This window comes from Euprymna scolopes, chromosome 7 (genome assembly GCF_053919585.1).
Source record: "Euprymna scolopes isolate OS-2025 chromosome 7, ASM5391958v1, whole genome shotgun sequence".
NCBI lineage: Eukaryota > Metazoa > Mollusca > Cephalopoda > Sepiida > Sepiolidae > Euprymna > Euprymna scolopes.
Window position 1 is genome coordinate 8016276 of NC_136488.1, and position 11684 is coordinate 8027959.

An 11684-nucleotide genomic window follows, 5' to 3' on the forward strand; every position below is an offset into this window, starting at 1 on the left:
TCAGATCAGGAGTAAAGGTCAAACCCAGAAGCTTGTCAAAACATGGGGCTTCCCCAAGACGAGAGCCATCCATTTCAATCGATGTCAGATGGAGATCAGAGCGTTGATGATGTAAAGATAAAAGCTTGGTTTTGGATGCATTAAAAGTGACCAGCCACCTCTTCCCTCATTGTACCACGTGCTCAAGAGCAGAGGAGAGAGAATCAGAGAGAACTTTGTCATTTACAGCCTTTGATGTGTTGCCATAGACGGTTGTGTAATCAGCATAGATGTCAACGAATGATTTAAGTATGTGTTTTGGGAGATCATCGATGTAGAACAGGAAGAAAGTTGGGCCCAGGATGGACCCTTGAGGGATTCAGCATTAATAATGTGGGCCTTTGATTTCTGCCCATCAACCACTACTCCTATGAACCTATCGGGGAGAAATGATTTAATGATTGAGAAAACATTTCCAGTGATACCGTACCTGGAAATCTTGTGAAATAGGCCCTTATGCCATACCTTATCGAAGGACTTCCTGGACGAATCGCACCAAATTACGTCACCTCAGGGGAGGTCCCATCTTCCACGATTACACCTGTGGATTGTAAGCGCCGTTCTCACTACCAAAAGGTTAAGCCTGTGACCTCGTCAGTCCGGTAACTGCACTCAAAGGCCTAACAAACCTGAATCATCACTCGTTGGCATCGAAAACGAAATTATGGTTTCGTTACGTTTCTAAAACTGACATTAAGTTGTCACTTTCATAAAACAATGAAATTTATAAATCCAATCTTTCTCTCAGCAGGGTTGATTGCCGTCGCCCGGGCACACAAAGATACTTAAAGAATAAAACAATCATATCTACTCGGCATTCTCTAGTCTCAGCCTCCCCCAGTAGGGAGCCCAATCGCTCTCTGAGACGGTCACGTCACAGAGCTTTAAAGACTAGCACTTGAATATATTTCGAAACTTATTGAAACTGCAATAAAAATGTATGTATTTTATTTACAACTCAGTAAGGTAATAAAACTACGTATCTGGAAATCTTGTGAAGTAGGCCCTTATGCCAAACGTTATCGAAGGCCTTTAATATGTCAAGAGCAATTGCCCTAGAAAGGAAGCCTTTGTCGAGAGATTCACTAATCCTGTGTTAGCACGTCAGCTGTAGATCTAGCAGAACGGAAACCATATTGCATGCCACTAAGGAGGTTATTTCTGCTGAGGTGGTTGACTACTTCTTTGTTTAATATGGATTCCAGTAACTCACTCATGACACATAAGAAACTTATTGGCCTGTATTGAGATGGGGATGCTTTATCAAAGTGAGTTCTTAAATACAGGGCACATTGACGAGGTTTTCCAGGGTGTAGGAAAGCACTTCTCCTTAAGACAACGCTTGAACAGTTTTGTAAGTATGGGGACAAGTTCTGGTTGGAACTTTTTCAGCACTATTACTGGAATGCCGTCAGGGCCAGTTTCTTTACTGGAATCAAGGTTCTGGATTAGCTTGGCGACTTCATGCACAGATATTTGTACGTTGCATAGCATGTTGTCTGTGATAGGAGGAAATACGGAGAGTCGATATCCTTTGTCGCATAGGGTAGAATTAGCTGCAAAGTTCTTGGCAAACAGTCTGGCCTGTCTGATGCTGACAAGATGACCTCATGTCCATTGATGATAGTTGGGATAGAATGCATGCTTCTGTTCAAGATCCTGTTTGCTATTTGCATGAACTGGTGGGAACCAAGCCACTGCTCAGGTACCTTGGATTTAACGGACTGAGCATATAGCTCTCTTGCATTTTTTATTACTCTTTTACAGTGGTTGCTGGCAGTCCTGAAAGCAGCTTTAGTCTCAATACATCTATTACGTTGGTAGTTATGGAAAAGTGATTTCTGTACGCGATGGCAGCAGCACATTCAGGAGAGAACCATGGCTGGCTGTTAGGTTTTTGTTGGAATTTTGGTGGTATGAATCGGTCTATGCCTACAATTAACCATTCAGTCAGGTCTGATACTACAGAGGGCACATCATTTTTAAATATGGAATGTAGGTCAGATATGAATGTACGGAAGCTATCCCAGTCAGCCATAGAGTATCGATATACAGTACGGTGGAGAGGTACGTCTGAAGACATATTACATTTCATTTTTATCTTAACTGCTACAATAGAGTGGTTGGAGGATCCCAGAAGAGATAGAACGGAACATGAACATAGCTCAGGGGAAGTTGTAAGGAAAATGTCTACAAGGCTTGCATACTGACCGGTACTATCGGGCACACGGGTGGGTTCGTGAACAATCTGAGTGAGGTCATAGGCAGTGGCAAAATCAGGACGGAACCTCCCTTCGTCCTCGGTCTTATTTGAGTTGATCAGCCATTCCACATTATGGACATTGAAGTTACCGCAGCAGACAGGAGGTGGTCAATTTACTCAGGTATGCTCTTAAAGATAGTAACCCCACTGTTGTGGGGGCGATAGAGGGCGAATATAAGCGCAGTGGTGTAAGCTAGTGCAACCCGGAAGCACATATAAAGTAAATGAGGGTCTTCTCTGGAGATATCCCTTCCACATGGAAAGCCATCTTTGATGCAGGCACATATTCCATGCCCATGGCGATCTTGGGTGTCAGATTTAGATGTTAAGTTAGAGTATCCTTTAATTTTGAATTCGTCTAGGGAAGTGGTTGGCCCTATGCCAGTTTTCACTTAGAAAGAATATGTGCGGTTTCGTCTCCTGTAATTGTGTTTCAACCTCTGGAACGTAGACCCCTGAATAAGGAGAAGGATACCTGATAGTAGGGGTCTACGTTGGAGGATGGGGTTCTCGGTTTATTAGTGTTTTTTTTTAGTTTTGTCATGTTGAGGTTTTGGTATTTGTGGAGCAGGTCGGTAGACGTGGTTGGAGCAGGACCGAGAGGGAAAGTAAGAGAGAAAAACACAAGAAATTGTTTTTTTTAGCATTTGATAAGGTAAAGCCCTAACAATTAACCACTAGTATGGCATTGAGAGACCCTACCAGAAACTACTGTGTGGCCCAGAATCCATTCACTAAATGGTAATACAGTAGCCTCAGTACTTTGCACCTGCTGATAGGACAGCCCCCTTAGTGGTTAATCCAAGGTTTGAGTCCCTGACTTTCAGGCGGGTAACGTTAAATCTTGGTGAGTTCTGTATTTTTTTAATTTCTTTTAAATTCAACATTGAATTATCTATCTCAAGCCAGAATATTCGACCATTTCAGCTCCACCCCATAATAAATAATTTATAATGGAACTTTTATCAAATTGGAAAGTCTGGTTATTTTTAACTCGTTTAAAAAGCTGGTTAGGAAGTAATACCTTTAGGGTTATGCATTAACTTTAGACTAGCTAGAAGTAATGCATACTTTAGAAGAAAAAAGCCGCGTATTTTGGAGGTCAGATAATATGCAGGTATAATTTGGGAAATGTTACATTTCATGGGAGACTATTTTTCTCTCGTTTTAAATATAAGAAAAAGTATTGGTTAATAATAGTATATTTGACAAAAAGATTTAGGAAAAAGATTAAAGAAAACAAGACAAATATTCAGGATTAAAGTCAAACCTGGAATAAGGAAAAAGAAAAAAAAAGAAAACATGTTAGTGTTTTTAGATTAGTAGACTTCAAAAGTTACGACCAGAAAAGTTTCTTAGCTTTTGGGACCGCGGAGTTTGACTTAGCTTGGACTTAATAGCGTAAAAAGGGGCGATGCTAGCCAGTCATTCTGCTTTTATGCCGATATTTAAAGAATATGTTGGGTGGAGGTGGTGGTGGAAATCTTGGTGATTTCTATATTTTTATTTATTTCTTTTAAATTCAACATTGAATTACCTATCTCAAACCAGAATGTTCGACCATAGCAGCTCCACCCCATAATAAATATGCTATAATGGAACTGGTCATTTTTAACTCGTTTAAAAATCTGGTTAAGTAATACCTTTAGGGTTTTGTATTAACTTTAGACTAGCTAGAGGTAATGCATACTTTAGAAGAAAAAAAAGTTGAAATTTGGACAAATATGCCTGTTGAAATTTTAGCCTAGTTTACTAATGAAAATGCTACAAAGGACGTTCGAAAATCATTGCCTCTTATTTTTTTTTATTCCGCCCGAATGGATTAGATGAGATTGCAAATTGCATTGTATAATCACTGAACTAATACATTTATAACCTAGAAGTTCATCTCGGTTGCATTTATTGCCGATGTGAGATTCTAAGAAAACAAAACCTGTCATGGACGTGCATCAGTAGCAGAGATGTTTCATTGAATTCATCCATGCAGAAAACAATATCCGGGAAACATTCACCGGCTCCTGTGATACGTTTCCGGAATCGATGCAATTGAAGTCAACACAATTAGGAGACGGGCTCATCGATTTCAGAGTGGATACCAAGATGTGAGTGACAAAACGCGTTCCGGACTATTATAACCGAGGGATCAAAAGAGGCCGAAAGAAATGTATTGAGAATAGTGGTAACTAATTGGGAAAATAATTTCTATTGCACAAAAGCTTACTCGTTTAAAGGGTACCACTCACATCTAGGTAGCCCTTACTTGTTTAGCATTTTTTAGTTAAAAAATAGGACGCCCGACTTTTAGAATGACCCTCGCTTTTGAAAGTTGAGCGCGCGAGTCTGAATCAAATACTATCTAAAGATAAACGTTAGTGACTAATCAAACTGCTATTTTAAACTTTAGCGAACTGGCAAGCGGGAATGCTATTTCAAATTTCGACTCAAGCCATAAACATTCATGTTAGTTTTAACTTGAGACTGCCGATCACCTGTTGAAGAAAACGATTTTACATTTGAACGTTATGGATCGAAATAAAAGAAATACTGTTTTACAATTAAGCCTAACGACTAATGGAAATACTGTCACTGCAAATGTTATTAGAAACTGGAATAAACAAGAAACGACAGGGGCAATTTAAAAATCGAAACAAAATGTTATTTTAAACGTGAGTGTAAGAGACAGAGAAAACTGCTATTTAAAATTTTAACTTTAAAAAACTTAAAGAACTGTGACCATCAGCAATATTATTACTTCAGGTTAAGAGGCTCATAAAAAACATGTTTTTAGGTGAGCATTAGAGAGCAACAAAAGTACTATTTAAAATTGAACTTATCGACCAACGAAAATACTATTTGCAACCTCAGCATAAAAGAAAGACGCAAATGGTATTTCAAACCTAAACCTGAGATGTATGACTAAACTATTATGTTTAATTTAAGCAATACGACAAGTGAAAATGCTATTTAAAACTCCAATCTAATAATTAAATGAACACTTGATTTGAGCAGAAGCAATAGAAAAAAATTATGTTTTAAATTTGAGCGAGCATATCCACGAGAATGCTATTTTGAAATTCAGCACAAGAGATCGACGAAAATACTAATTTTTTACTAATATTAACCCGAAACAAGCCACAACGCGGGTTGGCCGTAAGGCGCTAATAAATAGAACAAAATATAAAGGGGCTCTGTGTAGGGAGTTGAGCAACGAGATAGCACTTTACCTCCTACATGTGTGTACGGTTATGGAATCAAGGGACTGGGATAGAATTCAAAATTTTAGCAGATTGAGGCAAATAAACGATTACTGCACAGGGCTTTCCAGCATCTAAGAGTCTCTATTGTGTAGGGGTGGGATTGTGCTGTTTTCAAGTTAGTAAGGTGTATTCGAAGCGAGGGGTTATAAGTGCTCCTGGTTCATCATTAAACTACTTGATGCAACATTTTGACAATGAAATCTTGTTGATAGTGCTGGACATATTAAGTAAGGGATTTATGGCGCCCTGTCCAAAAGCGATAGGCTAGTGGCAGATGCACCAGTACAGATGTTTTAACTTAAGTTAAAGAAACCGACTGAAATATTTTTTTAACTTGAGCGAAGATACTAGCGAGAATGCGATTTCATACTTCAATTTAATTGATGGATAAACGTGATATTTTACACTTTGTGTGAGAAATGAAAAAAGTGTATTTCAAATTTGACCATACAAGATAAGAGTGTTTTTAGTGGCAAACACATATACATATACAGTGAAGTATTTAATGCGATTAGCTTAGAAAGACAAACCTCTAACGACACCTTCCCTTCTCGGCCTTGTGCAACATTTTATACGTAATTATTTTATAAATAAATATTTTTCTAAAGCAGAAAGTATAATAGACAGAAACTTATATCAGGTTGACAATAAAGTTCTTGTTTTTTTTTACTTTTAAATTCAAATTGAGTCACTTGACAAGTTCCTTATATAATAAAATTAAAATCGATATTTTTTTCAAGAATGATACAATCTTGTGCCTCATCCTTATTAGAGGGAATTTCGAAAATCGAACATCGAATTTCAAGTCAAACTATTGGTACCTACGTAATTTTCGTGTCGCCGTAATAAATATATATAAAAAGTACAAACACTGATGAGGTTTAAAATTAATTATTAATGAAAACGTTTTTCGAAAATAATTACTAAAATGAGTTTTGCTAAATTGACCAAAGATTTTAGAAAATAATAACTTCCATATGTTACGAGTTGAACTGCCTGGTTTCTGTTTTTGTTTGTTTTTTTTGTTTTTTTTTTTTGTTTTTTTTTTCAAAACTCAATTTGCGCTAATTGTGTTCAAAATCTTTTCATAAATAATTAATTGTCTACCTTACTGTTCATTATTGTTTTCAACTATTAAGGTACCAGTAGTTTTACTTAAAATTTCGATTTTCGAATTCCGCTATTAAAATGATACAGCACCCACAATCCTAACACAAAAGGTAATGCTGCTTATATTTTCTGACATCAAAATGTTTAGGCAAATAAACCTGATGGTAACAACGTTTGATTTAAAAAAAAAGGTCTCCATTCTGTCTCGAAAGACAATAGATACCTTTATAAGAGTGGTTGCGCGTGTAATTGTGAAGCAAGAGATGAATAATCTCACACCATAAGTCTCCTGAATTGTTACTGCTTGCGTCCGATGCAAGGAGAAGTCAACGATGGCTAAAAACAATGTCGAGATATGCAGAGAGCACGCGTAGCACCTTAATTTTTGAATGGTCAGCCATTTTTAGTATTGACTAGGCTCAACATTGCTTAACTTCGGTGATATACCATGAACCCATGTGTCAACGATGATCATACCGTATATATATATATATATATATGTATATATATATATAACTACTTCATTTACTCACATAAAATTAATATACGAAATTATAGATTTATGCGTAAACTTTAAGTATTTACTTCAAAAGTGCTCAATACATAGGTAGAGCTAGTTAGTAATTTATAAAATATATATGGCGATTAAGCTACACTCAATATTCGGCGTTTCATCCACTCTAGGATTCGTCAGGCTTATGCGCGAATTCTGTGGTTGTTTCTCGTTTTTATATGGTCCTCTTCTGTTGAGGATTTTAGTTAGCCAATTGGCTTTCTAGTATCCACCGCGCCCCTTCCTATCAGCCAATGGGCATGCATTTTATCGAACAAAGGATATGTTTTAGAACTTACTCTAGGATAGCGATACAAAATAGCTTTAAAACTAACAAAACCAATAGAACATAAACAAATAAATAAATTAAATAAACATGAATATACATAAATGATCACACATATATGTATATATATGCATATATATATACATATATGTGTGTACACATATGTATATTTATATATATATATAAAAAAGGAAAAGGTCTGTCTTAAACCTAGTTCTAAAACAGATCCTTTGTTCGATAAAATGCATGCCCATTGGGTGATAGGAAGGGGCGCGGTGGATACTAGAAAGCTGATTGGCTAACTAAAATCCTCAACAGAAGAGGACCATATAAAAACGAGAAACAACCACAGAATTCGCGCATAAGCCTGACGAATCCTAGAGTGGATGAAACGCCGAATATTGAGTGTAGCTTAATCGCCATATATATTTTATAAATTACTATATATATATATAGTCTTGGAAGTTTTTAACTATTAAAAATATACAAAATATTTTTTACCATTCTATTTAGTCAGTAAGTCATTTAATCACCTGCAAATCACTGCATCAACTTGCTCTCTCAAATTCACTATAATACTAATGGTAATTTAAGGGATCATCAATTGTTTACCAGGAAACACTGTTTCGGAGATTTAAAAGCAAAACAGTATATTAAATCATGGCTCCGCAGCAGTGTTGATCAAACACCACCCCATTAGTCTTAAGGAGAATGCATGTTACAAATATTAGATCTGGTTTCCTATTCTATATTTAGCTAACCTATTCATGTTATGAAAATGAATTTCTTACCTGTGAGATTTATCTGTTTCCAAATTCAAAATGGATATATATTTTTTTTAATTTACCAGTCTTGTATCTATGAGATTAAGATTACCCCAGTTGACTACTTATCACCCGACTATTATTAATATTTTGTATATTTAAATTCTTATTTATTGAAAAATTTTTAAATACATTTAATACATTACTAATATAGTTTTGGAGTTCCTTTATTAATATATTCTGGTTAAATTTAAACGCTTCAAAAGCATCAGGATAACGAACAAATGCTTTATTTAACTGTTTAAATAGTTTAGTTTTATCCTCACCTTGTTTTATCATCTTTATTACTAAGCTAGAAACTGGTGGTATAACATCTATTAATTTTAAAGTAACGCGAGCTATTCAAAAAAATCAGACATAATGGTTCCATAAACATAACAACAGAGCAGGTACTATCTTTATGCGGCATACGAACTATTTGAAAGGAGAAAGAGTTTCTTTTATCAAATATTTTATAAAGAAAAATCCCATCCTAAATTCTTATATCTAAATCCAGAAATGTAGCCTGTTGTCCTCTATGTTCACAATTCAATTCTAATTCCTTTGTATATATAAGATGTTTATTTTTTTCGAATTCATCCTTATCGTGTATACATAAAAGGTCATCTACAAATCTCCTACCTCCATGAAAATTATGTTTTAGATATATCATTTTTTTATTTGTGATGACATATATATATGACATCACAAATATATATATATATATATATATATATACATATACACACACTAGTCTATATATACTCGAGTCTATGTAAATACAGATTTGCCCCAAATAGTGCAGGATCCAATCCCATTGGGATACCTATCGTCTGGAGTAATATTTTATTTCCTATTTTAAAATAACATTTTAAAATACATTTAGAAACACTGGTTTTGCTATTTTTATATTTACACCAGAAGGCTTTAGAATTTGAAAAGTCTATATATTTACCTTTTCCATCTTCAAAAGCTAAATCTACAGTATCATTTAATTCTTTTATAAGTTTTTCGTGTGGAATTTTAGTATATAGCGTAGTAAAATCATAAGTTGTTGTAGACTTTGCTTTTATTCTGGCGTTCATTTTATCTAATTTTTCTTTTACTGGTTGGGAATTATTTACCACCTAAAATAGATTAAGATTACTATAGAATTTTCTTCTCTTGTGGAAATTATTTATTTGATTTATAATTAATTTAAACATTTTAGATATAGCTTTACTAATAGATTTAGTAATGCCCGCCTTTGAACCTACAATAAACCTAGCGCTAACTGGAGTTTTGTGGATGTTAGGTATCCAATACATACATGGAATTTTTTTGTTTTTTTCTTCGAATTTTAATCCTACTTTTTCACTAATAATACTATCATTCAGAATAATACTATCTAAATAAATATTACTTACTTGATAAGTATCTGAAACGTTACCTATAATTCATACTTTTATCAATAAACGTTGTATATAATATTTTTTTTTACATATAAAAGCTATATTGTTTTCCGCTTTATCAACAGGAACTATTACAAACTTATCTATTTTTATTTTTATATATATTTTAAGTTCCTCCAGTATTTCTGATTTTTTTAAGGAGGGTTAGTTTTTTAAGTTGTTTTAATTTTTTATACGTTTAACATTTTCATTTACGCATTCAAATATATTATTTTTCCATGCATCAAACGTAGACTGTACTAATTTATATTTATTTACCATATAGTAACACCTTCTAGTGCTTTAGTTATTTCTTTAACGCATTTAGTGTTATTTAGACATTTAGGTTTTCTATAATTCGGGCGGTTACTAAGGAATTTTCTTAATTTAGAAATATTTACTATCTTTAAATCCCCTGTAATTATATGTTTTATCTCATTATTACAGAAAGGGATATTTATAATAGTATCATTTATATTTATCTGGTCTACCGCTTTAATAATTGAAAACCTTATTACGTATGGTTGGCCCTAGTTTATATGTAACTATTGGTTTTTGATATTTGGTCTGAAGCTCATTGGGTAGTAATTATATGGTTTTGTTTATTTAATATTTTAGGTAAATTTATATAATCAAAACCTTCATTTTTATACAAAACTACACACACATTTCTAGGTTTCTTATATATATATATATATATATATATATATATATATATATATATATATATAGAGAGAGAGAGAGAGAGAGAGAGATAGATAGATATATATATTATATATATAGATATATATAATATATATAATATATATATATTATATATGCATATATGTATATTATATATATTATATATATACACACACGCATACATACATACATATATATATATATATATATATATATATATATATATATATATATATATATATATATATATATAAACCAAGGTTGCTTAATAGATTATTAATAAGACACTTTTAATGAATAGGCATCCAGATATTTCAGGATTCATGAACTCCGTCCCGAGTATCGACGGAAAATGCTGATACAGTTTTGTAAATCCAATTTAAACATGAGAGACCGATCTACTTGTGTACCCATATAAAAAAAAACAAAAATATGTAAACTTCGCATAAAAATTAATATTAACCGACAATAACTTTATCGATGCTTACATTTTTTCGTATATCGAAGACGAAACTTTTGCTATGGAGAAAGTAAATTAATCATAGTAAACAGAGCCTAGATTTGTTAGCGTCAACGTTTGCTTACTCAATACAATTTCAATAGAAGCGTCTGAGTTGTTTTGCAAAGAAGATGCCGGATGTTAAACTATTAGTTCTTTTATTTTTCTCAATGGGAGAGGTCTACAAGTTTTGAAATAAGTCGCAGATGGTAAAGAAAGGAGACAGTGAATTTGCAATGTTTCTTAGTAGTCGTAGCAACTCTTACCATTCGTACAGTACTGGCAAGCAGCAGGCGTCTGTGAATTAAAGCTTTTGGGTTGTCGGCTAAGAAGAAGAAGTAGAAGAAACAACTATGGTACTGACGGGGGCTGCTGCTGTTGGTACTTCTATGTGTTAAATATTGTAGTTGTAATACTTCTTGCAGCCCAGTCATTACGCCGGAAGGGAGGCGAAAAAAAATAAAGGGCCAAAATATCCCAAGTCGAAAAAAGACAGAAAGAAAGTAAAATGGAAAGAAAATAAATGAAACAAAATAAACAGTTGACGAAAATGAAAAACATAATACAAATAACTAAAAAAAAAAGTTTAAAAAATCAGATAAAGAAGAAGAAGAAAAAAACGAATGTGCATAAGAAATAGAAAGAGAGAATGAAAGCGATGTAGAAAGTTTAAAAAATATATAGAGAAAGTAAAGGGAAAAAAACAAATCAGTAGTAGAGAAATTAACAGAAAGATTGGGAAACAAAAACAAATAATAAA